The sequence below is a fragment of the Lynx canadensis genome, chromosome B2 (assembly GCF_007474595.2).
Source record: "Lynx canadensis isolate LIC74 chromosome B2, mLynCan4.pri.v2, whole genome shotgun sequence".
NCBI lineage: Eukaryota > Metazoa > Chordata > Mammalia > Carnivora > Felidae > Lynx > Lynx canadensis.
The window spans coordinates 35958596-35985924 of record NC_044307.1 but is presented as its reverse complement, the minus strand read 5'-3'; the positions used below and the strand labels follow the sequence as shown (position 1 = coordinate 35985924).

Below are 27329 nucleotides of genomic sequence, written 5' to 3'. Positions count from 1 at the left end.
GATCCCTTTTTATCCCTTAACAGCCAGTTCTGAATCTCCTTAGAAGGTTGTGTGGAGAAAAGCGTCAGTATCCCATAGTGGTTGTCACTCATTAGTGCTCAATAATGCACTTGAATTGGTTTATCCTTTCTTCTCTGTTTCTGTCACCCTGTCCCTCATTTCTGCTCTCTGGAATTTCATTCCCATATAAACTACCTGCATGCAAACCTTTTATGAAGGTTCTGCTTCTAGAGGAACCTAGGCTAAGCCCCATGGCATTTAACACGAGACTGAATGAGATCACCAAATGGATTGGTGAAGATTGGGTACAGATACAAGGATTGAGCCCCAGGACCCTCCAACATGTAGAGGTGAAAGAGATGGAAAGAACCCGCCCTAAAGAATATTCAAGAAAATGCAGTGTCTCGGAAGCCGAGAGAAACAAGCGTTAAAGGGAGAAGAAGTGATCAGCTGATCCTCGGTGGGTCAAGTAAGATGAAGACTAACGATGACCTTTAGGATTAACCACAAGGGCGGGGGTGGGGAGGATTGCTGACCTTAACAAAGAGCAGTTTGGGTAGAGGTGTGCAGTGATCGAAATGAGTTTGAGAGGGGTGCCTGGGTGGCTCGGTCAGTTAGCTGCCAACTCTTGGTTTTGGCTCAGGTCATGATCTCACCGTTTGGGAGTTCGAGTGCGGAGCCTGCTTGGGATTCTCTCTCTCTCTCTGCCCTTCCCTGCTCATGCTCTCTGTCTGTCAAAATAAATAAACTTAAGAAAAAAGAAAAAAAAAATGAGTTTGAGAGAGGTAAGCTAGAGGGGAAGTAGAGTCAGAAGAAACTCTTTTTCTCTTTTTTTAATGCGTATTTATTTATTTTGAGAGAGAGTGTGCGTGTGTGGGAGAGCAGAGGAGGGGCAGAAAGGAGAGCGAGAATTCCAAGCAGGCTCTGCACTATCAACGTGATGGTGCAGGGGCTCGAACCCATGACCCAAGAGCTGGATGCTCAACCAACTGAATCACCCAGGCGTCCCGGGAGAGACTCTTTTCCAGATGGGTGGAATTGTAGCATGTTTAAATACATTTATATGCTGTGGTGAATGATTTAGCAAACAGGGAAATACCGATGATACAGGAGAGAGGAGAGAGCTTTGCTGGAGGGAGGGGATGGGAGCTAGAGGCCAGGGAAGGTGTCTGCCTTAGATAGGCGCCAGACAGTTTATCCCCAAACTAGCAGGAGAAGCAGAGTATGCGGGTGAATTCTCACATTCCACGACTCATGGGGCGCTTGAGTCGCAAGATGTCAATCACTTGGGCCTGTGCCATCCACCGCACTCCTTCATTTAAAGTGAGACCAGGGGCGCCTGGGTGGCGCAGTCGGTTAAGCGGCTGACTTCAGCCAGGTCACGATCTCGCGGTCCGGGAGTTCGAGCCCCGCGTCGGGCTCTGTGCTGACAGTTCAGAGCCTGGAGCCTGTTTCTGATTCTGTGTCTCCCTCTCTCTCTGCCCCTCCCCCGTTCATGCTCTGTCTCTCTCTGTCCCAAAAATAAATAAACGTTGAAAAAATAAATAAATAAATAAAGTGAGACCAGAGAGAAGTGACCTGCCCAAGGACACACCATTGATGAGAAGCAGATCTGCAGTTAGAATCCAGGCTTCCCCTGCCCTGCCCAGCACCCGAGGGCTCTCCCCTTGGGGACAATCCTGACCTTACTCAGCTATCCACCCCTCCTGTGCTCCTAGTCTAGCGGACTCCAGAAAGGACAGCAGAACAGGGAAATGGAGACATGGGCAAGCTTCAGAATAGAACCACCAAATCACCAGGCGAGTTAACTTGAAGGTCTGCCGGTGAGTTTTGGTGAGTTTCCTAAATACCCAGGGGTATTTAGGAATCAATGTAATCACCGTAAGGAAAGCTGTAAACGGGCAAACTGGGTTGAGCAAAATGCAGAAGGAGGATATTATAAACCCAAGTGCAGACCGAAGGGCACAAATCCTCCTGGAACCTAAATTCCTGGTTTCAAATACTGTCAGGCCTGGTTTTCCTGATTTGAGGTTTGGAAACATGGTCCCTCTAAGCTTAGAGTTGAAGTGGGTGGGCAGTGAGTGTCTGGGGTGGGGGGAGGGGGGTGTCACAGAGAGGCACAAACCGTGGGGAAGAGCCACACACACACACAGCTTTGCCTTGACCTCCAGGAAGCTTGCAAAAACCCCTGCATTCTCTCTCAAACATTCTCCGTGCTTTTCTGTGACGTCCTGTGTCAGGTATGCAGGGCAGGGGAGTGGAGGGATATACAAAACAGGTAAACTGAAAGAGGTCCTGTCCTCAAATTTTTACGGTCTTTTTTTTTTTTTTTTAATATTTACTTTTGAGAGAGAGCGCGCGAGTGAGCGGGGGAGGGGCAGAGAGAGAGGGAGACAGAGGATCCAAAGCAGGCTCCAGGCTCTGAGCTGTCAGCACGGAGCCCGATGCGGGGCTCAAACTCACGAACCACGGGATCATGACCTGAGCCGAAGTCAGACGCTTAACCGACTGAGCCACCCAGGCGCCCCCAAAGTTTTACAGTCTTACAAGAAGAAGCTATTTGCTCATTTGACTAATTTTGGTCTCTTGTTTCTCAGTTATTTCAGGCCTGGACAGAAGGAAGCGTGCAGTTTACGGGGAGACTGTGTCTCTAGTCACTATAAAGGTAGTTCCCTAACTATGGATTCAAAAATATAAATTAGAAACTGCTCTTGGGTACGAATTCCTCCCGTGTGAGCTTGTTGAGTGCGATCCACTTATCTCCAGGGCCGATGGCCAGTTAAATCCTGCCCAAGTAGCAGAAAGCCTGTTTGTTTTACGACAAACAGGAAAAGGGGGCCCTCGCTGAAATTCGGGCCTCGGCTAGAACCTGAAGCCAGTGCTGTGCTGATTGTTTGGGGAATACTTAAGCTGGGACAGTTTGTGACGCCTCTCTTCCCCCTTTCCACCAGAACAGCATTTGACGAGGTGCGCAGGCCCAGGATCTGACCCCCAGTCGGGTGCTGAGGGTGGGCCGGGGATTTGAAGAGCTGGAATGTCACCGTGTGATAACCCAGGAATGCGTCTCTGACAAAATCATCCTGATGTCTTCATTTCTGTCGCCCTTTGCAGCTGTTTCAAAACACTCGCAGTATCAGTGATTTCATGGAATCCTCACCTCCTTCTCGTGAGGTAGGCGGAGCAGGGTTTATTATCACCGTGGTACAGCTGGAGACACTGAGGGTCCGAGGGGCCCATGTGACTCAGCCCAGGTCACGGGACTAAGAAGCAGCTGAGCTGGAACTCAGGCTGGGTCTCCTGACGGTGAGTTGGATGCCCAGGTGACCGGGAGCCTCCACGGCCACTCGGTGCTCAGATGAGGGTGTGGCCTTCCTGCCTGTGACTCCCAGGACCGCCTGGCTTTGGGTCCTGGCTCTGCCCATACCAGCTGTCTGGCCTTGGACAGGTTGGTTAAGGGTCTCAGTGCCTCTTTCCTCATCTGTAAAATGAGCAAAATAATAGTACCCGAATCCCCAGAAGGTGTTTTGAGGAGTAAATGAGATATCATAGAGAAGGCAAAACATATCTGTCCTGGTGCAAGACATCTATACATGTTACATCCCCTCCCCGCCTCAGAAAGCCTTTTCCTTAAGGCACAACCCAAAAGACTTGTTTAAGAATTCTGCAGGGGCACCTGGGTGGCTTAGTTACGCATCTGACTCTTGGTTACGGCTCAGGTCATGATCTCACAGTTCGTGAGTTTGAGCCCCGTGTCGGGCCCTGAGCTGACATTGCGGAGCCTGCTTGGGATTCTCTACCCCTCTCCTCCTCGCTCTCTATCCCTTTCTCTCTCAAAATAAATACATAAACATGGGGCGCCTGGGTGGCGCAGTCGGTTAAGCGTCCGACTTCAGCCAGGTCACGATCTCGCGGTCCGTGAGTTCGAGCCCCGCGTCGGGCTCTGGGCTGATGGCTCAGAGCCTGGAGCCTGTTTCCGATTCTGTGTCTCCCTCTCTCTCTGCCCCTCCCCCGTTCATGCTCTGTCTCTCTCTGTCCCAAAAATAAATAAACGTTGAAAAAAAAAATTAAAAAAATAAATAAATACATAAACATTAAAAAAAAAAAAAAGAATCCTGCAGAAGCTTTCCTGCTTTCCTACCTTTCCTCACCCACCCTGCCCTCTCTCTGTGATAATGCTACCCTGTGTTACTGCTTTTTACTTTTCATAGTGCTTTCCTAGCCACACCTCTTGAGATTTTCCTGACAACCCCGTAAGGTCATAGAACCCAAAAGTCTTCTTCACTCTCTTCTTAGAAATGAGGGAAAACCAAGGCAAGAGAGGCGACTGCCCTAAGGCAATGCCTCTGATGGCCGCAGAGCTGGGACTCCGGCCCCCTTGGAGTTTCGACTCTTGGTTACTGGAAATCGTTAATTGTCTGGGTTTCCTTTTTTGCCTTTGGAAGTGGCAGCTAAGGGACCTCACTGAATCTCTGTGAGCTCAGGATTACCTTTCAGACTGAAAACAACCCAGAGCAGAGCAATTGGCTTGCAGCTAACAGACGCCCTCCAGCCCACGCAACCTCCCTGCACATCCTTGGGCCTGGGGGGGTTGGAGAGGCAAACCCGGGTAAGGGATGAATTCCAGCAGACTCCCTACAAGTGGGTGACAGTTGAAAAGGTCAAAAGGGTGCTGCTCCCTCCTGATATTCCATCATTAGCTCTGCTGCTTGATATCTGAAAACACCTTGGACAAATCAAGGTTCACCTCAATTTCCTCACCTAAAACGGGATGACTGGATTAGATAATGTCTCCGCTGCCTTCCTGATAACCCAAAAGGGACTTGCTTAAGGACAACAGTAAAACATTACAGGCAACTAAAAAAAAAAAAAAAACAAAACAACAACCTCTTTTGGGGCGCCTGGATGGCTCAGTTGGTTAAACGACTGACTTCTGCTCAGGTCATGATCTCCCGGTTTATGAGTTCAAGCCCTGCGTCAGGCTCTGTGCTGACAGCTCAGATCCTGGAGCCTGCTTCAGATTCTTTGTTTCCCTCTTTTTCTGCCTATCCCCTGCTCGTGTGCTCTCTCTATCAAAAATAAATAGTAAAATAAAATAAGCCCTTTTTTTTTAAAGATAATTTATTTATTTTTAAAAGAAAGAGAGCACGGGGGAGGTCAGAGAGAGGGAGAGAGAGAGAATCCGAAGCAGGCTCTGCAATGCCAGCACAAAGCCCAATGTGGGGCTTGAACCCACCAACCACGAGATCGTGACCTGAGCCGAAATCCTACACTCAACTGATTGAGCCACCCAGACACCCCCCCAAAAAACTTTTTTATTATGAAAAATTTCAAACCAAATTTAATGTCAACAAAACTCCCACTTATGCTTTACCTATCATTTACATTCTTTCTTGTTTCTTCTGTACCTCCAGCCCCTCCCACTTGGTTATTTTGTATAGTTGCGTGGCTAGTTTGTATAGCTCTTGTGAAATTTACAAACATTGAAACACAGAAATATTTAAAAAAGTTTTTAAAAATTTTTTTTTTATTTTTGAGAGAGAAAGAGAGACAGGGTGTGAGCGGGGGAGGAGCAGAGACAGAGGGAAACCCAGAACTAGAAGCAGGCTCCAGGCTCCGTGCTGTCAACACAGAGCCTGATGAGGTGCTCAAACCTACGAACTGTGAGATTATGACCTGAGCCCGAAGTTGGACACTTAACTTAGCCACCCCCTCGTTTTGTTTTTGTTTTTTTTTTAAAGCTTATTTATTTTTGAGAGAGAGAGAGAGAGAGAGAGAGAGTGCAAGTAGGGGAAGGGCAGAGAGAGAGGAAGAGAGAGAATCCCAACCAGGCTCCACACTATCAGTGCAGAGCCGGATTTGGGGCTCGATTGTGAGATCATGACCTGAGCTGAAATAAAGAATCAGACGTTTAAACTACTGAGCCCCAAATGCAGAAATCTTAACCATGTAATACTGACAAATAGATTTGCCCATGTAAACTATATCTCTTTCACAATATAGAATATTTACACCTTTCTAGAAAGTTCTCTCCTGTCCATCACGGTCAAATGGATAACTGAACTTATCAAACAATTAAATTAAACATCAGTGTGAGCTTAGCACACTGAGGGGTTAGCACACGCTCTCTTCACGCTGGCTAGGTCAGAGTCAGGTCTGCTGTCTTAAGCTATTTTTCTCCTTCCAGCTTCTGTCCACTCCTGCCATCCTGTGGGTCCCTAGAGGTGATGGTCTTCTGCATGTTCTCTGTGTACACTTATTCTATTACCCCGGCTGCAAATTCTTAGAAGCTTTCTTTTGGGACACCTGGCTGGCTCGGCTGGTAGAGCTTGCGACTCTTGATCTCGGGATCATGAGTTCGAGACCCATGTTGGGTGCAGAGATTACTAAAGATATAGACTTAAAAAAAAAAAAAAAAGCATTTCTCTTTTGTTTTTTCCTAAACACTTATTCTCCATGTTTTTTCTTTTGTTTTCCTCTTTTTCTTTTCTTTTCTTTTTTTAGTATGTATTAATTTTGGGGAGAACACAAGAGGGGGAGGGGCAGAGAGCGGATGTGAAGCAGGCTCCGCACTGACAGGCTGACAGCAGAGATCCCGATGTGGGGCTCGAATATATGAACCGCGAGATCATGAACTGAACCAAGGTCGGACCCTTAACTGAGCCATCTAAGTGCTCCCTTCTGTTTTTCTTTCCTACGACTGTTTCTCATAATGCTGTTTCTCTCCTTTAGAGTGCTCTCACTCTTCTGAGTTCAGCCCATCTTCTCTGAGTTCACTGCCCTTTGTTTTGGACTGTTTATATCCTGGACATTAGGCACTGAGCTGTAACCCTAGGGCCCCCCTCCCCCATACTAAGGCCAGGCACTTAGTCCACATGAGGAGGAGAGGGAACGAATGCAAAGGACAAGCTCTAGAAACACCTGCAGTCCACTAAGGAACCCCAACCTGTCAGCTTTGTCATTTCTGGACCACATCTTTCTCTCTGCATTGAGCAAGAAGCTATTTATCTGCCCCTCTGGAAGCCCCAGCATTTCAAGGGAAGGAGGCTGATTTACTGGCAAAATGTGACCCAGAGGACCATTCTCCCCCACCCCCACCCCCACCCTCCATCATTTAAAAAAAAAAAAAACAAAAAAAAAAACAGAGCAAGCTGGGCTATCAGGGATACTTCCTGTTTTCCTCTCTTGAAAGCATCCTGGATAGATGAAACAGGGATCCAAGGGACTGTCTGCCTCTGGGGCTTCGGGACTGGCAGAATGGCTTTTAACCCTCTGCTGTCTCCAGCGCCTGAGTGCCGTAGGTAGTTTATGTGTTCTGTTTCCTGGGTAGATTTAACTTCTTGAGGGCAGGGGCCTTGCATTCATGCTTTCGTCAAACATTACTGTACTCTACTAAATGCCAGCCTTTGTTTGAGGATCTGGGGATACAGGGATGAATATATGACACAGTCCCTGGCCTCATTCATCAAACAGCAATGACTACAAGTGCTGACAAGATTAAGCACTTTCTCTGTGTCATGCATTCGCTACATGCTTTTCATGCATTCAGTCCTCAACGAGCTTATGGGGCATTATTATGCCCATTTTACAGATAAGGAAAGCAAGACTTATGAAAGTTAAATATGCTGTCACAGGCACATGAGTAGCAGATGCCAAGGCTGGGGTTAGAGTCCAGCGGTCCGACAGCTCAGTCCACCTTCTTCGCTGCTATGCTAGCCTGCCCTCTGCAGAAACTACCTCCGTGTGTTAAACGTGGTAATGACTCACTGCAAGTAATTTTTACAAACGCAGTTTATTGCTTGGGCTTGGTCAGGGTATCTTCCGATGACCAGGTTTGTTTGCAATCCACTTACTGCACTGTATCAGACTAGATTGGACGTGAGGTGGTTTGCAGCCCCTGAAGACTGGAAAGCAAGGCTGAGAAACTAAGAGGTCATGTTTGGCCCCCGTTTGGAAGATAAAGACTGTTTCAGGCTCTTTCATTCCCCTGCCATTTCTGGAACAGTTCTGATTCCCCCTACCTTTTTCTTTTCTTTATTATTATTAAAAAAAAATTTTTTTTGTGGGGTGGGGGGAAGAATATTTTTGAAAAAAAAACTTGATGGGAAGTTGATACATTATAACAGCAACGAAGTGAACTGTATACACCGAGGAATTATTCTACGCCTTTGCTTATATCATCGCTTACATCCTCGCAACAATAGTTGGTTTTGTTTTTCCATTTCTGGGGAGGACCCGAGGCGCGGACTGGTTTAGTTTGGCATACCCCAGATCACACAGCTAGACAGAACCAGGTTTTTGATCCTAGGTTTGCCCAACTCCAAAACCTACATTTTAATCATGCTGTCTCCCTGATGCTGGAACTTGGCAGAGGGAGGAAGGAACTCCCTTCCTGCTGACCTTCCTGACACAGTTAAGTGGCGGGTGAGGATACCCAGTAACCTTGAGATCTGTTGGTTAGGGATACTGGCACAAAAGGATCTTAAGGTGCTTCTGAGCTGCAATTTTATCTCTTTAAGACCCAGGGCTCCCATGCCAAGGCTGTTCCGTGATCCTCGGAGATTTCAGGGGTGGGGAAACTGGATGGAACGCGCTGACATACAACAAGCAAAAAAAGACCTCAGCATTTTTGCCTCGCCTCGGTGGCTCCTGCCTTTTTTTTTTTTTTTCTCTCCCTCTCTCATTTATTTATTACTATGCTATTCCCTGGCCCTGCTGCTGTGTCAATACTGATAAAAGCAAATCTCCCCACAAACAGGTGCAGCCAGAGCTGCCCCTTGGACAGCTGCCAGGGAATGTGATCGCTCAGCTGAGGTGACCTGCCCCTGCCCAACCCCCTTCTCGGGTTCCAGCCCAGGGCATGTGTCCTTGGGCGGTTAATGTCCGCGTGTTCAGAGCCTGGTATCTCAGCTGGCATGACAGACTCAAGATGGCAGAGGTAGTTGCGGAGGGGTGGGCGTGTGCAGGACAGAGGGGGGCCTCCGGGAGTTACTTATTTTCCCTTTCGGTTTCTTCGGAAATTACATGGACAATACTATGTCACCAAGTCCCTCCTGCAAGCATTTGAAAATACTTCCTAAGAATATCACCCCCTGATTTTTCTAGATAAATATTTTTTCCAGGCCCACCCGTTTCCAGCTTCACATATACACTTGCAATTTAACGACCCAAAAGACATTATCTGGGCACCTCCTAGGGCTCAGTGGAGGGTTCACCTACAGAAACATTTTGTGAGGCAACCCTGTTACCCAGGATGCATTTTGATGCTGCCAAGCCCTGTGACTTTGACTCCGGTGTGTAAAAGATTATATTCCATCCCCCCTCCCCCGCCCCCGTGTCTGTGTTTTGTCCCCAAGCATCATTTCCCCACTTCCCTAGGGCACCAGCCTTTCCGGAAATGCCCCAGCTCAGCAAGCGGCCTCCACCTCCCCGGGAAGTGAGAGGGGACCGTGTGGCGGTGACAGCACAGGGCGGGCCTGGGGCCGGGCCGGGCCGGGCCGAGGGCAGGGGCCGGAGCCGGAGCCGGAGCCGGAGCCGGAGCCGGAGCGGGAGCCTCCCGCCCCGCTGAGCGGCCGCAGAGCAGCGCGCGGCTCCGGGAGGGGAGGACGTTGCTATGCAAATGCGCCGCGGCCTGCGGGCCCCCTTTACCCAGGGGCCCTCCGGTTGCCAAAACAGACCATTCCCCAGAACAGTCGCCTAGAAACGGGCGCTGTCATAGCAGCCTCTCAGCAGCGGCGAGCCAGCCGCGCTGCCAGGAGGAGCTGGGTCAGGGTGTTCAGACCTCCTCAGCACCCCCTCCCCACCCCGTCTCCACCTCAGGGAGGGGAGTGGTGGCTTGGGCCCCTCCTTGGAGCAAGGGAGGGCACTAATTGGATTGGAACACTCCAGAAACACATCAGCTGCTCCTCCCTGGGGGAAAGGAGTGTGAGGGGGAGGCTTCAGACTGTCTTTGTGATGGGTCTCAGCCTCACCCTCCCTGCAGCCTCGCCCTGATTTGGTCCTCACCAGCCTCTGCCCACCCGGAACCTCCCTCAGGGCACCACAGCGGGCTCGGGGTGGAGGGGAGGGGGCAGACAACAACCAGATAACCCCGCAAAGAAATTCAGCCATAAAGAGGGGTACGCGATGCGACAGCAATTGCAGATACAGGGTCTGACCTGCTTTGAGGGGCTTAGGGAAGAATGCAGGTTTGCTATGACTCCCAAGCCGGTGCCCTGGCCACTACCTCCCCCAGCCCTTCCCCTTCTCAGCAGGCTCCTCTCACTCGGCCTGTGGGGCCTGGCCATCCCCCCAGGCCCTGGGAGCAGGGACGTTTTCCTACCTTATTTGGCAGCAAGAGAGCTTGTCATTTAAGTGCACGTATCTTGCCTCTTAACAATTACAGTATAAACTTCTAAAAGGCAGGACCCATATAATTCTGTGATGGCACACCTTGACCACGAAGAACACGACTGATTTGAACAGATCCGCTTGAAACTGGTGCCAGTGATGTTTATCACCCTGGGAGGCCTCTAATGTTGCCTTTGCAGCAACTGTTTTAGAGCGGCCCTCAGAGACTACTTAAAACCTCATGAAACTCTGGGATTGGGGACGGGAGAAGATTCAGTGTCAGCCTGAGTGACATTAAGCCAACAGGTGGGCTACAGAGAAAGTGACTCCTCAGGATACAGCATTCCCTGGGGTCTAGATGCTGCACGCCATGGCCAGAGCACGAGCCTGACGGCTGGGGGCATCTTTGTACTAACGTGCTGGGCGAGAGACCTTCCTTCATAATCCACGGACGGCCTTGGGAGTTGTACGGATTCTATAAACATGAAGTCTTCGTTCAATCTTGTTTAGTGAGGCAGCATGTAAACGTGTAATCTCTCCCTTCTCTTTCTCCTTTCCTTCCTCCTGCATTGAGTGCCTACTCTGTGCCAGGCACTGGAGATTCAGAGAATAATTAAATTGATATCATTCTATATTTGTAAGGAGAAAAATAATGCATAGTGCAGGCGACATTTGCCCTGCATTAAGGTCACCAGTATGTATCTTTTGATTAACTTTCTTGTGTTTGTGGGTTTTCCCTAGATCATAAATCTCACTTCTCTCGAGGCCAGAAATTTACTTTCCCAGACTCCTTTGCAACTAAGGTGTAGGCATGTGACCTAGGTTCCACCAATCAGATGCATGCACATGAGGGTTTTGATTTGGAAGAGGGCAACAGGAAGCAGGTGTCCTGGGGAAGGGGCTTAGAGGAGGCATCTGGCCTTCGGAGCAACAGGAGGGATGGTCTGAGATCCAATTCCCACCATTGTTGAAGGGGGTGAGTTCAGGCAAGTTGCAGAATTTATGCTGATAGCTGCCTTGGTGGTTTGGCTAGAAAAGTACCCTGAGGTGGTTTGGGCATCATCCCTGCATTCTGAGCCTCTGTGCCTGTCTTCCCTTTTGGATTCTGTGAGCTACTGAATGTTTTTTAATAAGTTCCTTTTCTGTTAGGGGCACCTGGGTGGCGCAGTCGGTTAAGCGTCCGACTTCAGCCAGGTCACGATCTCGCGGTCCGTGAGTTCGAGCCCCGCGTCAGGCTCTGGGCTGATGGCTCGGAGCCTGGAGCCTGTTTCCGATTCTGTGTCTCCCTCTCTCTCTGCCCCTCCCCCGTTCATGCTCTGTCTCTCTCTGTCCCAAAAATAAATAAAAACGTAGAAAAAAAAATTTAATAAGTTCCTTTTCTGTTAGGGGCACCTGGGTGGCTCAGTCCGCTAAGCGTCCGACTCTCGATCTCAGCTCAGGTCATAATCTCACAGTCCTTGAGATCAAGCCCCACTGTCAGACTCTGTGTTGACAGGGCAAGCCTGCTTGGGATTCTCTCTCTGCGTCTGACTCTGCCTCTCCCTCCACCCCCACGCCACTTATGCTTTCTTTCTTAAAATAAACTGAAAAAGGGGCTCCTGGGTGGCTCAGTCGGTTAAGCGGCCAGCTTCAGCTCAGGTCATGATCTCGTGGTCTGTGAGTTGGAGCCCCGCGTTGGGCTCTGTGCTGACAGCTCAGAGCCTGGAGCCTGCTTCTGATTCTGTGTCTCCGTCTCTCTCTGCCCTTCCCCTGCTTGCTCTCTGTCTCTCTCTCTCTCTCTCAAAAATAATAAGCATTAAAAAAAAAAAAAAAAACCATAAAAGCAGCACCTGGGTGGCTCATTCGGTTAAATGTCCGACTTCAACCCAGGCCATGATCTCAAGGTTTGTGAGTTCGAGCCCCACATCAGGCTCCGTGCTGACAGCTCAGAGCCTGGAGCCTGTTTCAGATTCTGTGTCTCCCTCTCTCTCTGCCCCTCCCCCGCTCACACTCTGTCTCTCTCTCTCTCTCAAAAATAAACATTAGAAAAAATAATTTAAAAAAATAAAAGGGGCGCCTGGGTGGCGCAGTCGGTTAAGCGTCCGACTTCAGCCAGGTCACGATCTCGCGGTCCGTGAGTTCGAGCCCCGCGTCAGGCTCTGGGCTGATGGCTCGGAGCCTGGAGCCTGTTTCTGATTCTGTGTCTCCCTCTCTCTCTGCCCCTCCCCCGTTCATGCTCTGTCTCTCTCTGTCCCAAAAATAAATAAACGTTGAAAAAAAAATTTTTTTTTTTTAAATAAATAAATAAATAAAATAAAAATGAATAAAGTGAAAAACCAAATCATCATAAAAGAGATAAGTTCCTTTTCAGTTAGAGTGGATTCTGTCGTTTGCAACTAAGAACTCTGACACAGGTGGATGGATGAATGAATAGGTGGATGGATGGGTAGGTTGAAGGGTGGGTGGAAGAGAGGATAAAGGGTGGGTGGGCAGGCACCAAAATATGGAGTGATTTGGGGCGGTGGGACTTTAGGTTATTTTTTCTCTTTTCTCTGGATTTTCTTTTCCTTCTCCCTCCTCCTCCTCTTCCTCCTCCTTATTTCTTCTATGAAAGCATGTTACTTGCATAGTAATAAAAAAAGTTATCAGAAACCAGCATCTAGAAGAGTTCACACGACACAGGGAAGATTAAAAAAATGGAGGTTCTAAGCCAGTAAGAGCTCTGGAAGGGCTCTGGCTCTGGACTTCGATCCCACTGTCCTACCACGCGTGCCCTGACCCCCAGCAAGCCTTGAATTTCTCTCCCTCCTCCACACCCAAGGCTGTGCCCACCAATCAGAGGCATGCACTGGTTCATCCTGCTTTGTGACATTTTCCTGTTGTTACCCAACAGTCCTAGTTTACCTTGAGCAAGGATGACACACACACTTGTGACTCACCCCATATTGTTCTGCCCTCTCCCAGCTCTGGCCTTCCAGTGGCACTGACTATCCCTTGGCTGGCAAGTACAACAACCTTGTTCTACAGCTCTGTTTCACATGGCTTGTCCCATCACCCGCCATAGATTGTCAGTTCCATGGAGGCTGGGATTGCAACTTACGTGATGTTTGCAAACTCCCAAAGCTTGGTGGGAAGTAGGGTTTTAAGATACGCCTACAGAAGATGAGGATTGTATGGTTTCTTTTCACTTTGGTGACTGCCACAGTAAACTTATTTTATTAAGCAAACTCTCTGCCCAGCATGGGGCTTAAACTCACGACCCCGAGATCAAGAGTCCCATCCATGCTCTGCAGACTGAGCCAGCCTCGTTCCATAATGAAATTTTAAAGGTTTTGCAGTCAGGGCCCTTTTCCTGTCTCCTTCCCTCTCACCCACCCTTCTTTCTTTCTTTCTTTCCTTCCTTCCTTCCTTCCTCCCTCCCTCCCTCCCTTCTTCCCTCCCTTCCTTCCTTCCTTCCTTCCTTCCTTCCTTCCTTCCTTCCTTCCCTCCCTCTCTCCTTCACTTCCTTCCTTCCCTCCCTCCCTTGCTTCCTTCCCTCCTTCCCTTCCTTCCTTCCTTCCTTCCCTTCCTTACTTCCCTCCTTCCCTTCCTTCCCTCGTTTCCTTCCTTCCTTCCTCTTTCCCTCCTTCCCTTCCTTCCTTCCTTCCTTCCTTCCTTCATTTCCTTCCTTCCTTCCTTCCTTTCTTCCTTCCTTCCTTCCTTCCTTCCTTCATAAATGTCTCTGATGTGCCAGGTGTTTACTGTTTAATATCAAGAAACATATAAATAGGCAAATAAGTGGGGGAAAAAAGTGGCAGAAGAGCTTGGATGGCCAAGTGTGCAGGGGAGAGGAGTGATTAGTTGGGAATAGAAACCGCTTTTTTTATTTAAGTTTTTTTTTTTAATGTGTATTTATTTTGAGAGAGAGACAGAGAGCATGAGCAGGGGAGGGGCAGAGGGAGAGGGAGAGAGAATCCCAAGCAGGCTCCACACTGTCATTGCTAAGCGTGACACAGGGCTCAATCCCACGAACCGTGAGATCATGACCTGAGCCCAAATCAAGAGTCAGACACTCAACCAACTGAGCCACCCAGGGGCTCCGGAAAAGGCTTCTTCATAGGAATAATAGCAAGCGTTTATTCTAAGACGCCCTGTTCTCAGTATTTAACATATGCTCATGCGCCTCATCCTCGAAATAGCAACAGGGCAAGTACTATTGTTACTTCCGTCTTACAGGTGAGGAAACGGAAGCCCTGAGAAGTTTAATGTCGTACGGGATTGCTGTAGAGCTGGGACTTGCACCCGGGCCTCTGGGTGCTAACGTCAATGAGCTTCACTGTGGCGTTGTACTGCATGGAGAAGATCCTGGAAAGGTAAGGGATCATCAAGCATGGAGGCCGTCTACATAGTCGAGGGCACGGAGGGCCGCCTGTCTGTTCAGCTCGGATGTGGGTGCACAGGGGAGCGGGATGGTGCAGGGCGGGGGCACCCTCAGTAGCAAGTGAGAACCCACTATGACAGCCTTGGATGTTCTCTTTATTTCTCGAAAGGTAATTTCATTGCAAGTTCAAACCTCTTGCATGATCTCTCTTCTAGGCCATCCTCTCCATTTCTAGTCTGTTTCTTTAAAAAAAAATTTTTTTTTTAATGTTTATTTATTCTTGAGAGAGAGGCAGAGAGACAGAGCGTGAGCAGGGGAGGGGCAGAGAGAGAGAGGGAGACACAGAATCGGAAGCAGGCTCCAGGCTCCAACCTGTCAGCATAGAGCCCGACGCGGGGCTCGAACACACCAATTTTTTTTTTTTTTTTTTTTTAATGTTTCGTTTGCTTCTTTACCCCAACTGCTGTAGTGGCTCTTGGGCATCCAGAATCAACCTTTTCCTCCAAAAGAAATACACAAACACCCACGTGCCCTGTTGGCCTCTCCACTGACCTGTGGCCCTTATCACACCCCTTTGCTCCCAGCGCTCCCCCCAACACCACTTTCCACCAATCCCATTGAACTTTGGTGCTTCCCCCGCCCCACCCCCACCTCTCTCTGATAGAGAAAATGGACTTGGGAGACGTGTCCTCCTCTGAACTGCTCTGGCAGTGGGGTCTCAGCCAGTGGCTGCCTGCTCGTGGGCTGCAGGGTTATTGCAAGAAGTCTCTGTGTCTATTTGTACTCCAAATACTGTCTGCCGACTGTATAAGTAATGTCTGGGTAACTAACTGTGCTGCTGCTCTTTGGCGGTGCTGCTTCCCTGGTCGTTTTTCCACTGTGAATTTCCCTGGTTGACTAAAACCCTAAATAACAGCTCCATTCATTTGCAGGCTTGCAACAATTTCCAAAGCGGGGAAAGAGTCCTCCTGTTAGAGCAGGTTGGAAACCACTGAGCTGGGCTGTGGAGGCAGCATGTTATACCCCCTCAGCAGAGACAGAGTCATGAGACCTGAGGTCAGGTTCCAGCCCCTCCCCTGGCTGGTTGGATGATCTTGGGGGCCATACCATGTGACTTGGAGAGCTTTGGTTTCCTCACCCTGGAGCAGAGATCACGAAAATTATTTGGCTGGATTGTCAAGAAGATTAAATGAGATAGATAAAGGGCTTTGGAAGCCGTGAGGCTTTGTGGAAGTGGAAGGATTGTTGTGGTCATCTTCTTACTTGCACGATCAGCTTCTTAAGGGCAGGGGCAGTTCCCTCGGTGACGCCCCTCACCCCCATCACCTCTTGCGCTCACACGGGACTATGAGATGACCTCATAAAAACACCACCAAGTGACTAGCACAGCGGCTCAGCACACAGCAGGTGCTTAATAAATGGTAGCTGCTACGGATGCATGGGCATCTGGTTGAAATCTTCTCTCTGCCACTGCTGAGTTAGGGAGCGTGGCCGTGGGCAAGGTTAGCGCTGACATGCCCTAGTGTCCTCGTCTACCACATGGCTGAGAAGAGCAGCTAGTTCATGAAGTGGCTGTGACACAGGAGGAGTTGTGTGTATAACAGAGCCAGGCACAAATCAACCACTCTGTAGGCAGCAGCTGTTGTTATTATTACTTTTCTGAATTTTTTAAACATTTATTAATTTTTGAGAGAGACGGAGCGTGAGTGGGGGGAGGGGGAGGGGCAGAGAGAGAGGGAGACACAGAATCAGAAGCAGGCTCCAGGCTCTGAGCTGTCAGCACATGGGGCTTGAACCCATGAACCGTGAGATCCTGGCCTGAGCCGAAGTCAGACGCTTAACCGACTGAGCCACCCAGGCACCCCTGTTGTTATTTTACTATTATGCACTGAGCGATTCTTTTTTTTTTTTTTTTTAACGTTTATTTATTATTGAGAGACAGAGAGACACAGAGCATGAGCAGGGGAGGGGTAGAGAGAGGGGGAGACACAGAATCCGAAGCAGGCTCCGGGCTCGGAGCTGTCCGCACAGAGCCCAATGCAGGGCTTGAACTCACGAGCTGTGAGATCACGACTTGAGCCGAAGCCGGTCGCCTAACCAACTGAGCCACCCAGGCACCCCAGAGCGATTCTTTAAGAGGTGATGTGCAAAGGTCGCCAGACTGGAAAGGAGGCAGTGTAGCTCCTGGTCTTTGTTCAGAGTCATCAAGGCCTTCAAAGACAGCTAGATGCTCAGGCCAGCCTCTAAGGGTCAGCACAGATGACAGAGCCGTGAATATGCTCGTGTGCCATTTCTAGGTGTGGCCTAGATCCCCACAGCGGACATTGTTAGGTAAAGGGGTGCACCTTTAACATGTGGGTTAATACCACGATTGTCCAACATGCACATATTCCTGTTTGCATTCTTTCCTATCCGAGCAAAAGGGTCTGTCTCCCCACACCCCCACCCACCCACATTTCCAAGTTTTACTTTTATTCATTTTTTTTGACTAGGTAATATTTGCAGTCGGCACATAATTTTAAAAGGTGCAAAGGGGCGGGTTGCCTGGCTGGTTCAGTCAGTGGAGCGTGCATGCGACTCTTGATCTCGGGGTGGTGAGTTCAAGCCCCACGTTGTGGGTAGAGATTACTTTAAAAAAAAAAAAAAAGGTACCAAGAGGCATGCAGTGAGAAGTCTCCTCACCCCATCCCAACCAGCCAAGTTTCCTCCTCAGAAATGCAAACTTTGATCTCAGCCTACCTGGCAAGTAGAAAATGCTATCTGACTAAATGAATCTCACCATTCATTTACTTATTTTTAAAATGTTTATTTATTTTTGAGAGAGAGAGAGAGTGAATAGGGGAGGGGTAGGGAGAGAGAGACTAAGGATCTGAAGGGGACTCTGCCCTCAGAGCCCAAGGAAGGGCCTAAACTCAGGAATCATGACAGTATGATTTGAGCGAAGCTGGTTGCTTAACTGACTGAGCCACCTAGGGCCCTTTGAATCTCACTATTTATTTATTTATTTGTTTGTTTGTTTGTCTTTAATGTTTATTTTTGAGAGAGAGAGAGAGAAAGAGGCAGAGACAGAATCAGAAGCAGGCTCCAGGCTCTAAGCTGTCAGGACAGAGCCCAATGCAGGGCTCGAACCCAGGAACCATGAGACTATGACCTGAGCCAAAGTCGGACGCCCAACTGACTGAGCCACCCAGGCGTCCCTGAATCTCACCATTTAAAGAATATTTCGGGGCGCCCGGGTGGTTCAGTCGGTTAAAGCATCCGACTGTCATGCTTTCACAGTTGGTGGGTTCCAGTCCCACATCAGGCTCTGTGCTGACAATGCAGAGTCTGCTTCGGATCCTCTGTCCCCCTCTGTCTCTGCCCCTCCCCCGCTCATTCTTTTTCCTTCTCTCAAAAATAAATAAAACGTTAAAAAATAAGAAAGAATACTTTGCGTTTAAAAATCTTTCTAATTTATTTTATAACTGGAAGTTTGTACCTTTTAATCCCCTTCCCCTCTAACCTCTCCTCTGGCAACCACCGGTTTATTCTCTCTATTATTTTTATGTGAAAACAAACCAGAATATACTTTAGAGTAGAATGTTGCATCTGAATGAACTCTGAGATAAAACCAGAAACTTCAAAGAAGTTTTATGTTCAAGGGTGGGGTGGGGTGGAGACGTGCTTCTGGTTCCGCCTCCTACCTTCTCGTGGGGGGAAAAGGTTGACACAGCTCTGAATTTGTGTATAAAGCACAACCTTGACGATGCCTCTGCCCCTCTCGGTGATCCTGGGGTTTTTCCTCTTCCCCTGCCACCTGCATACAATCCTTCCCTTCCGCCCCTTCCCTGCCATGACTTGGCCACCACCTTGTTGCTTGACCTTCAGTGGGTCACCTCCACTCTGGGCTTTGGTTTCCCTCACTTGTAAAAAGGGGGATTGGACCAGGCGCATTCCAGGTGAAGCATTCCAGGACTAATCAACTAATTCACATTAAGGTGTAGATGACTGATAACAGCTGAATGTATTACCTGTCTGGTGGGTGGGAGTATTTTAAAAGATGCAGTTTCTCATCCTAAAAGAATGAACGTGCATGGTGCAATTTCAGGCAGGGTCACGGGTGGGTGGGGATGATATGGGGAGAGGGGGTGCCTCCCCTGACATTTCTCCAGTGATCACCGGGGTGAGGGGGGCACTGCTCCAGCCAGGGGTGGGGTCTGCCCCGCGGGAATGTGCCTGTTGGTTTCCCTCCAGAACTTACACCATCCTCCTCCCTCTCTGGCAATGGCAAGAGCAGGGTTTTGTCATACCGAAAACTGCCTCATCAGGGAAACCCATGTGTGTGGCCTAGGAAGCTACCCTGTCCCCTGGGGCAAGGGGTGCGGTGGGGGCGTTCGGCAGCCTGGCTTCCAGGTTCACGGGTCAGTTCTCATCCTGGGCAAGTGAAGAGGCCTCTGTTGGAGGGCGATCCGCTTTCTGCCAGAGCAGGTGGTCCCGCCACACCTGAATCCAAGACATCTGCGTTTCACCCAGGGAGAAAGGCTGTGTTGAATGCTGTCTGGTTTCATTTTCTGTAGGAGGTTTGATTTGGCTTCTGAATTTTCAGGGAGGGCATGAGAGAGAGTGTGGCCTGCAGCCACCATTAGTCCATCAGAAATAGGAATGTGACTCTTGATCTTGGGGTTTGTGAATTCGAGCCCCATGTTGGAGGTAGAGTTTATGAAAGAAAGAAGGAAGGAAGGAAGGAAGGAAGGAAGGAAGGAAGGAAGGAAGGAAGGAAGGAAGAAAGAAGAAAGGCATTTATTTTTCTGGTTGGTGCATCTCCTACAGCTCCCTCTGAGGCACCTGCTATCTGGGCCTCCCTTCAATGGAGGCAGTATGGGAGTGCGTCTGTGCTCCAGGCAAGAGAGTGGTGGGTAGGAATGGAGACCCGGGGTGATGGTCAGTGGTCCCTACTCTGGCAGCAATGGTAACTAAGGGGCTCAGACCAGCCCGAGGATCGACGTGCCTCTCTCTTCATGAGAATCGCCACCATCATATCCCTTCCTCTTCTCTAGAGCAGGACAGCTTCTCGAGACCTCTCAGTGCTTTGGCCATGAGCCTCAGCATGGAACACACAGAGCTCTAGACCCTCCCTGCTCAGAGTGTAGTCTGAGACCAGCAACATTAGCTCCATCCGGGAGCTGGTTAGAAATGCAGACTCTCGGAGGCGCCTCGGTGGCTCAGTCAGTTGGGCATCCAACTTCAGCTCGGGTCATCAACTGACGGTCTGTGATTTCAAGCCCCGCATCGGGCTCCGTGCTGACAGCTCAGAGCCTGGATGGAGCCTGCTTCAGATTCTGTGTCCCCCTCTCTCTCTGCCCCTCCCCCACTTATGCTCTGTGTCTCAAAAATAAAATAAAACATCTAAAAAAAAGAAAAAGAAAAAAAAAAAAGAAATGCAGACCTCAGTGCCCATCGTAGGCTACTGAATCAGAGTCTGAACTTTTACAAGATACCAAGCTGATTACATTAACAGACATTAATGTTTAAGAAAAATCGGTCTTGATGATGCATTCCTTGGGGAGAGAGGCAGAAAGAAATATAAGCTCCCCACGGCGGCCTCCTCGGAGAGGAAGACTTGCCCACAAGCCTCAATGGAGGGAAGTGAACGCAGAGGAAAAGGCTGAGGAAGGCACTCCAGGAAAACATGCTGAAATAGGCAGGTGCCTTTAACGTTTTTAGTTTAATTTTAATTTTATTTTTAATAGGCAATTCACTTACACCGTTAAGATTCTAAAGATGCAGAAAGGTATGTCAGACAGTTTCTTTCCCACACCTGTCTCCCAGCCACTTCCTGTCTCAAAAGCAACCTATGTTACTAGGCGAGAGGTATAAGATATGCAAATGAACCCTGTGTGTGTGTTCTTAACTCACCAAACCCCCTTTAAAAAATTCAGCTGCTAGTTTGCCATACACGGTGTCTAGACCTTGCTTTTTCCACTCAATAGCTCTTGGAGAGCATTCCCGTATCCTATGGAAAGAATGCTCCAGATTGCATTTCAGCTGAATGTTATTCCAAAACGGGGTTCGAGCTCACGAACCTCGAGATCATGACCCGAGCCGAAGTCAGATGCTTAACCGACTGAGCCACCCAGGCGGCCCCCTACTTAGGTATTCTCTCGGAGCCTCCGACAGGACTTCGGAGACCCAGGGTCACCCCCTCTGGGCAGTTCCACCTCCTTCTCCCTCCTATCACCCTTGCCCATAGCTTTGGCAGAACCCTAATCACATGATAGTATTTAGGCAAAGGCATGAGAACATCTGCTCTTGTGTCCTCTTGCCACGTCCCGTCACAGTGCATAGTAGGTACTCAGCCGACGTGAACAGTGTTGAATTGACCATCCCTGAGAGAGGAATTCTCCAAATACTGCTGCCTGATCCTTCTAAGGGCAGAGACCCCACTTCCCCAAACGCTCATTCTGCCTTTCAGAGCCTGTATCAAAAGGTTCTCAGCTGAAGCAAGGTCTGTTTGCCGGTGACTTTTCCCTCGGGTTCTAGTGCATCTTCTAAAACAACACAGAAATTTAGTCCCTTTTACAGATACTTAAGATACTCATCTGTCTCCAAACCAAATACTCCCAGCTCCCTGTGGGTCCTGGGTCCAGATCCTTCCCCTCCAACTTTTTCTTCCATATATTTTTTGGTTTGTAATATCGCCCCCCGCCCCTCTTTTTTTAAGTAAGCTCCACACCCACCTTGGGGCTCGAACTCACCACCCCAGGATCAAGTCTCATGCTCCACCGACTGAGCCAGCCAGGCGTCCCTGTAATATTACCCTTTTAAAAAGTGATGTCTGACCCCTACACACTTATTAGAATGGCCCAAATTAAAAGACAGGCCCTACCAGTACTGGCAAGGATGGGGAGCACCTGAAACTCTCCAGCTGGGTTTGCACTGGGAACATAAAATGGGACAGGTACTTTGGAAAAGAACTGGCAGGTTTTTAAAAAAGTGAAACATACAGGCTAGCCATTCAACTCCCAAGCTATTTACCCAGAATAAATTAAAGCATTTGTCCAGGGGCTCCTGGCTGGCTCCGTCCGTTAAGCGTCCGACTTCGGCTCAGGTCATGATCTCGAAGTTCACGAGTTCAAGCCCTGCATCGGGCTCTGTGCTGACAGCTCAGAGCCTGGAGCCTGCTTTGGAGTCTGTGTCTCCCTCTCTCTCTCTGCCCCTGCCCCACTCAAGCTCTGTCTGTCTGTCTCTCTCTCTCAAAAAATGAATAAACATAAAAAAAAAAAATTAAAACAGAAAAGCAAAAAACAAAGTGCACAAGGAAACTCTGTGGGATGATGCTTGTATAGGTTTATACATATGTCAAAACTTATCAAATTGTATACTTTATTTATTATTTTTATTTTTTAATTTTTAAAATTTATTTATTTTGAGAGAGAGAGATGGGAGAGGGGCAGAGAGAGACAGGGAGAGAGGATCCCAAGCAGGCCCTGTGCTGTCAGCGCAGAGCCCGACCTGGGGCTTGAACCCACGACCCATGGGATCGTGACCCGAGCCGACATCAAGAGTTGGTCGCTTAACCGACTGCGCCACCCAGGCGCCCCTATATTTATTTATCATTTTTTTTTAATTTTTTTTTTCAACGTTTATTTATTTTTGGGACAGAGAGAGACAGAGCATGAACGGGGGAGGGGCAGAGAGAGAGGGAGACACAGAATCGGAAACAGGCTCCAGGCTCTGAGCCATCAGCCCAGAGCCTGACGCGGGGCTCGAACTCACAGACCACGAGATCGTGACCTGGCTGAAGTCAGACGCTTAACTGACTGCGCCACCCAAGCGCCCCTTATTTATCATTTTTAAAGTAGGCTCCACACCCAATGTGGGGCTGGAACTCATGACCCTGAGATCAAGAGTCACATGCTCTACCGACCGAGCCAGCCAGGCGCCCCTCAAATTGTATATTTTAAACACACACGGTTTATTGTATGTCAACGATACCTCAAGAAAGCTGTTTAAAAAGCCTGCTATTTGGAACTGGTCCCACCTTCTCGATGTCACTGACTGGTGGGGTGCACAGAAGGGTGGCTGGCTTCCTCAATGTGGTCACTGTGCTTTGTGGTAGAGCCCGAGGTCATGTGAGCTTTTTCAGGAGTTATATTGCCGCTGTCTAAGTTCAGCAGCAATGCCAAGATTTTGACGTCATGAACATTAGAACCAGGTCTCCTCTAGCTTTACCATGCATCGTATCAAGGTCACTTACCCCTTTCGTGTTCATTTTGTTGGCGTAACCGAGTAGGAGACGGCAGAGTGTGGTGGAAAGGGTATGAACTCCGGGGTCAGGTTCTTTTGAATGGAAGCTCAGAGTGGGTAAGTGACTTAGCCCCTCTGAGTCTCACGTTCCTCATCTGTAAACAGGGTCACGATTTCTGATCTCACGGAGGGGCGACAATTAAATGATACAGAAAGGCACTTAGCACCGTGTGTGGTCTGTTGAGGTGTCCGATGAAGAGAAGCTAATTTTGTAGCTGTGTCACTCCTGCCTGTCACAATAGTTTAAATCTTGGTTATGTGTATGCCAGACTTCTCAGAACATAACACGCTCTCTGTATTTGATTAGCAGACCCGCACATCTTTATTGGAGCGTCTAATACAAACACCGAGATGAGCTGGTCAAAACCAACCCCATGGCGCACCACCGCCAAGTTTCCTCCAGCTTGATCTGCATTCCTTGGATTGAAAGTAATGAGTTTGGCCCTGCATTTAAAAAATTTATTTATTTATTTATGTTTTAATGTTTGTTTATTTTTGAGAGAGGCAGAGACAGAGCGTGAGTGAGGGAGGGGCAGAGAGAGAGAGGGAGACACAGAATCCGAAGCAGGCTCCGGGCTCCGAGCTGACAGCACAGAGCCCGACATGGGGCTCGAACTCACGAACCGTGAGATTGTGACCTGAGCCGAAGTCGAACGCTTAACCGACTAAGCCACCCAGGCGCCCCTGGTGACGTTTCTTTAAATAAAAAAACGTGGGGGTGCCCGGCTGGTGCAGTCAGTAAAACATGTACTTCTTGATCTCCAGGTAGTGAGTGCAAGCCCCACCTTGGGCTTGGAGCTAAGGATAAAAAAGAGAGAGAGAGAGAAAGGAAGAAAAGAAGAGGGGCGCCTGGGTGGCTCAGTCAGTTAAGTGTCCCACTCTTGGTTTCGGCTCAGGTCATGATCTCACTGTTCATGAGAGAGACTGAGCCCCAAGTCAGGCTCTGTGCTGACAACGTGGAGCCTGCTTAGGATTCTCTCTCTCCCTCTCTCTCTCTGCCCCTTCCCTGCTCTCAAATAAATAAATAAACTTTAAAAAATAAAAATAAAAAATAAAATACAACTGAATGCAACATCAGAGATATATTATATATATATATGTATATATGTGTGTGTGTGTGTGTGTATATATATATATATATATATATATATATATATATTTCAGTTCCTAAGTTGTACTTAGCCATAACCGGGGTGCTGTTTCAATAGCCACAGGTAGCTAGTGGCTATCGAATTGGAGAACGCAGATATAGAATGTTTCCATCAGCACAGGCTCTTGATTTGGACAGCGTGCTCTAGAAAGATTAGGGAAAAGCCCAAGTGGGTCAGTTTGTTTGTTTATATCCTGACTTGTTCCTGAAAGGATCAGAGGCTGCCGAGGACAGCCCGAGGCCATCAGAACGGTGCCCTCTGGCCGGAGATGGGAAGGTTGACATGTGGGCTGAGTCATGAGTGGAGTAGCAGAGAGAAGCCAGGCCCCAGTGGAGCACTGACCTCCCCCCAGTGGAGCACAGAAAGGAAGTGGGCGGGAAAGCGGAGGTGGGCATGTCATGGGAGCGAGGGTCAAAGGACAAGGCCATGAGCTGTCCGATGTTGAGCAACGAGCAAGCTTCGGGAAAGAAGCTTGCTCCTCTCAACAATATATGCTTATCTGACCTGTCTAATCAAGGAGTCCCCGGTGCCCTTCAGTTCTCAGAAACAAATTCCAAATTCCAGCTAATCAGATGCAATTAAGGGATATTGTTGGTCGGGCGCAAGTTCTGACTTGCAGCACTGTGGGTAGGATGCCAGGCCTGGGTCCGCGCTCACCACCCGCTGGCTGTTTTCAGCAGCCGTTGCTGGAGGCAGCAGGGCCTGGAAACATCCTCCCGGTGGCTGATGAGAGCGGAGAGGCTCTCACGCAAGGGAGCCAGGCCCCGAGTGGTTTCCTGCGGCACTTTTAAAGCGCAGATACACTCTGGGGATGGGTTCTTTTGGAGGGCAAATCAGAGTTTTTTTACCTGTTCACTAAATTTGACTTTTGCATTAAACTTGTTTCTTGGGATTAAAGATGAGCCAGACATATGTGACGATGACTTTAAGTTTTGTTGGGAAGTTCAAAAGCATCATAGGGTGGGATGGGGTGCCACGGGGAGCCGTTTATTGCTTAATTTGAGATAACAGATTCCCATAATCTTTATTTTTACTTTTGTTTTGAGGTGTAACCGACTAGAGCAAAGTGCAGTACACTTTAATGTACAGCTTGGTGAATTTTTACATACGTAGGTACCTGTGTAATCTCCACCCGGACCAGGATACAGGACATTTCCAGCACCCTGCAAGGTTCCCTCGTGCTCCCTCCTGGTCTATTCTCCTCCCCAGAGGTAATTGATATTCTGATTTCTACCACTGTCCGTTTGCTCTGCTGTTCTTGAACTTCATAGAAACAGGATCGTATCCTATCTGTGTCTGTGTCTGACTCCTTTTACTTGTAAGCCCACGACACTTTTTTAGGGAAAATTTTGTAAATACAGATCTATAATCCTTTACCTAAAACCATTGGGGCCAGATGGTTCAGAATTCAGAATTTTTCATGGTTTAGAAAGGTGTCGTGAGGGGCACCTGGGTGGCTCAATCGATGAAGCATCCGACTCTTGGTTTCAGCTCAGGTTGTGATCTCACGGCTTCATGGGTTCGAGCCCCACATCAGGCCCTGTGCTGGTAGTGCGGAGCCTGTTTGGGAATCTCTGTCTGCACCACTCACCACCCCCCCCCCCCGCCCCCACCCCGGCCCTGCGCCGTCTCTGTCTCTCTCAAAATAAACAAATACACTTAAAAAAAAAAAAAAAAAAAAGAAAGAAAGAAAGAAAGAAAGAAAGAAAGAAAGAAAGAAAAGTGCCATGATGGATTCCCTTAACACTGTATGTTACAAAATACCCCCAGCAGGGTGTGGGGCAGTACCTGGTAAACATATAAACAGTTCTGAGCAAAGTCCGCCAACATTCACACACTAAGTGGTGGAAAGAGAAGCCGTAAATGGCCTCACATCAGTGGAGGCTCGTTTTGCTGCCAAATGAGTTCACGTCAGGTCAGGCTTTGTAGTAAAACGACTTACGATAAAAATGGCTTTATCATACAGATTTCAGCAGTTTGGGGATTTTGAAACTGCGAGTAAGGGAGAGCGGACCTGTTAGTTCCCAGCAAGCCATCGGCCCTGTGGGAGGCAGACTTACTGGGTAGCGGGAGGATCCGGTGCTGATAGAAGGTTGCAGAAAGCAGCTGCCCCCACTGGACTGTGTTCACGCTGGGTCTGCCGGGACCATTTCTCTCGGTCAGGACGATCAGGCAGTCCACGCATCAACTGCTGACACAGAAGGCACACCTTTGCCAGGTGCCTGTGTCTTTGGGCATTCTTCTGGGATCCCAATCTTGGCTTAGATTTTCTTTTTCTTTTTCTTTTTTTTTTTGAGAAAGGGAGAGAGAGAGTGAGGGAGAGAATGAGTGGGGGAGGGGCAGAGAGAATTCTGAGCAGGCTCAGCGCTGTGTCAGGCTCCCCGCTGACGTAGCGCAGAGCCCAGCGTGGGGCTCAAACCCACGAACTGTGAGATCATGACCCGAGCCGAAAGCAAGAGTTGACGCTCGACCGACTGGGCCACCCAGGCGCCCCAAACATGGTCTTTCATGTGGCCAACAGTCCTACTGCTTGGAATGTTTCTGTATAACAAAGGAGGAGTATGAGGACGGTCATCGCAGAATTATTTGGAACAGCGATAAATTGAAGGGATATTGAGATAAACTGTTGTGTTCTCCGCAGCCCTATGAAGAATGTTGCAGAACAGCATTTCCGGTATGATGTTCCACGGACCCAAGCCTCAAGAAGATTCCTCAAGGGATTTCATAGTGAAATATGTTTAGGAAATGCCAGGCTCCTCTTGATGATTCACAATGTACATTAGTAAATTAAAGACTCTGAGAAATTCTCCAGGAAAGAAGCCCATTTCAGTTGGCATAAGTCAGTACATCCCAAACAGGTGGGGAAGGACTCTGCTCTCAATAGCAGAATGGCTCTGGGGTTCTGTGGGACCAGTTTGGGAAACACTGTGATAGCCGACTCACGAATAAAGAGCTGAGTGAAAAGCACAGGTTCTGAGAATCTCCGCAGCATGATGGAAACTAACCAACCAACCTATGTACATATTTGTATTTGGAAAAAAAAAAAAAAAAGTCTAGCAGGACACATTCCAGAACTTTAACGGTGGTTGGGGTGCTGGAATTATTAGGTGATTTTTATTTTTACCTTTTGTTTTCATCTTTTAGCTTATTTGGGTTTCTTTCTTTTTTTAATTAATTAATTAACTAATTAATTTAATTTATTTTTTTAATGTTTGTTTTTGAGAGAG

The 27329-nt window shown here is 48.6% G+C and overlaps 1 long non-coding RNA gene across 3 annotated transcripts; it reads left to right on the top strand.

Moving 5' to 3' along the window:
- Nucleotides 1-3179: 3179 nt before the first annotated feature.
- On the top strand, nt 3180-27099 carry LOC115513884. Of its 3 annotated transcripts, XR_003968825.2 has the most exons (6): nt 8834-8935; nt 14521-14657; nt 15598-15721; nt 23262-23380; nt 25216-25313; nt 26744-27099. It is a non-coding gene; the product is annotated as an uncharacterized LOC115513884 (long non-coding RNA). The 3 variants fall into 3 exon arrangements; XR_003968826.1 differs by lacking the exons at nt 8834-8935; nt 23262-23380; nt 25216-25313; nt 26744-27099 and adding an exon at nt 3180-3303 and having other exon boundaries at nt 15598-15901; XR_003968824.2 differs by lacking the exons at nt 23262-23380; nt 25216-25313; nt 26744-27099 and having other exon boundaries at nt 15598-15901.
- The last annotated feature ends 230 nt before the right edge of the window (nt 27100-27329 follow it).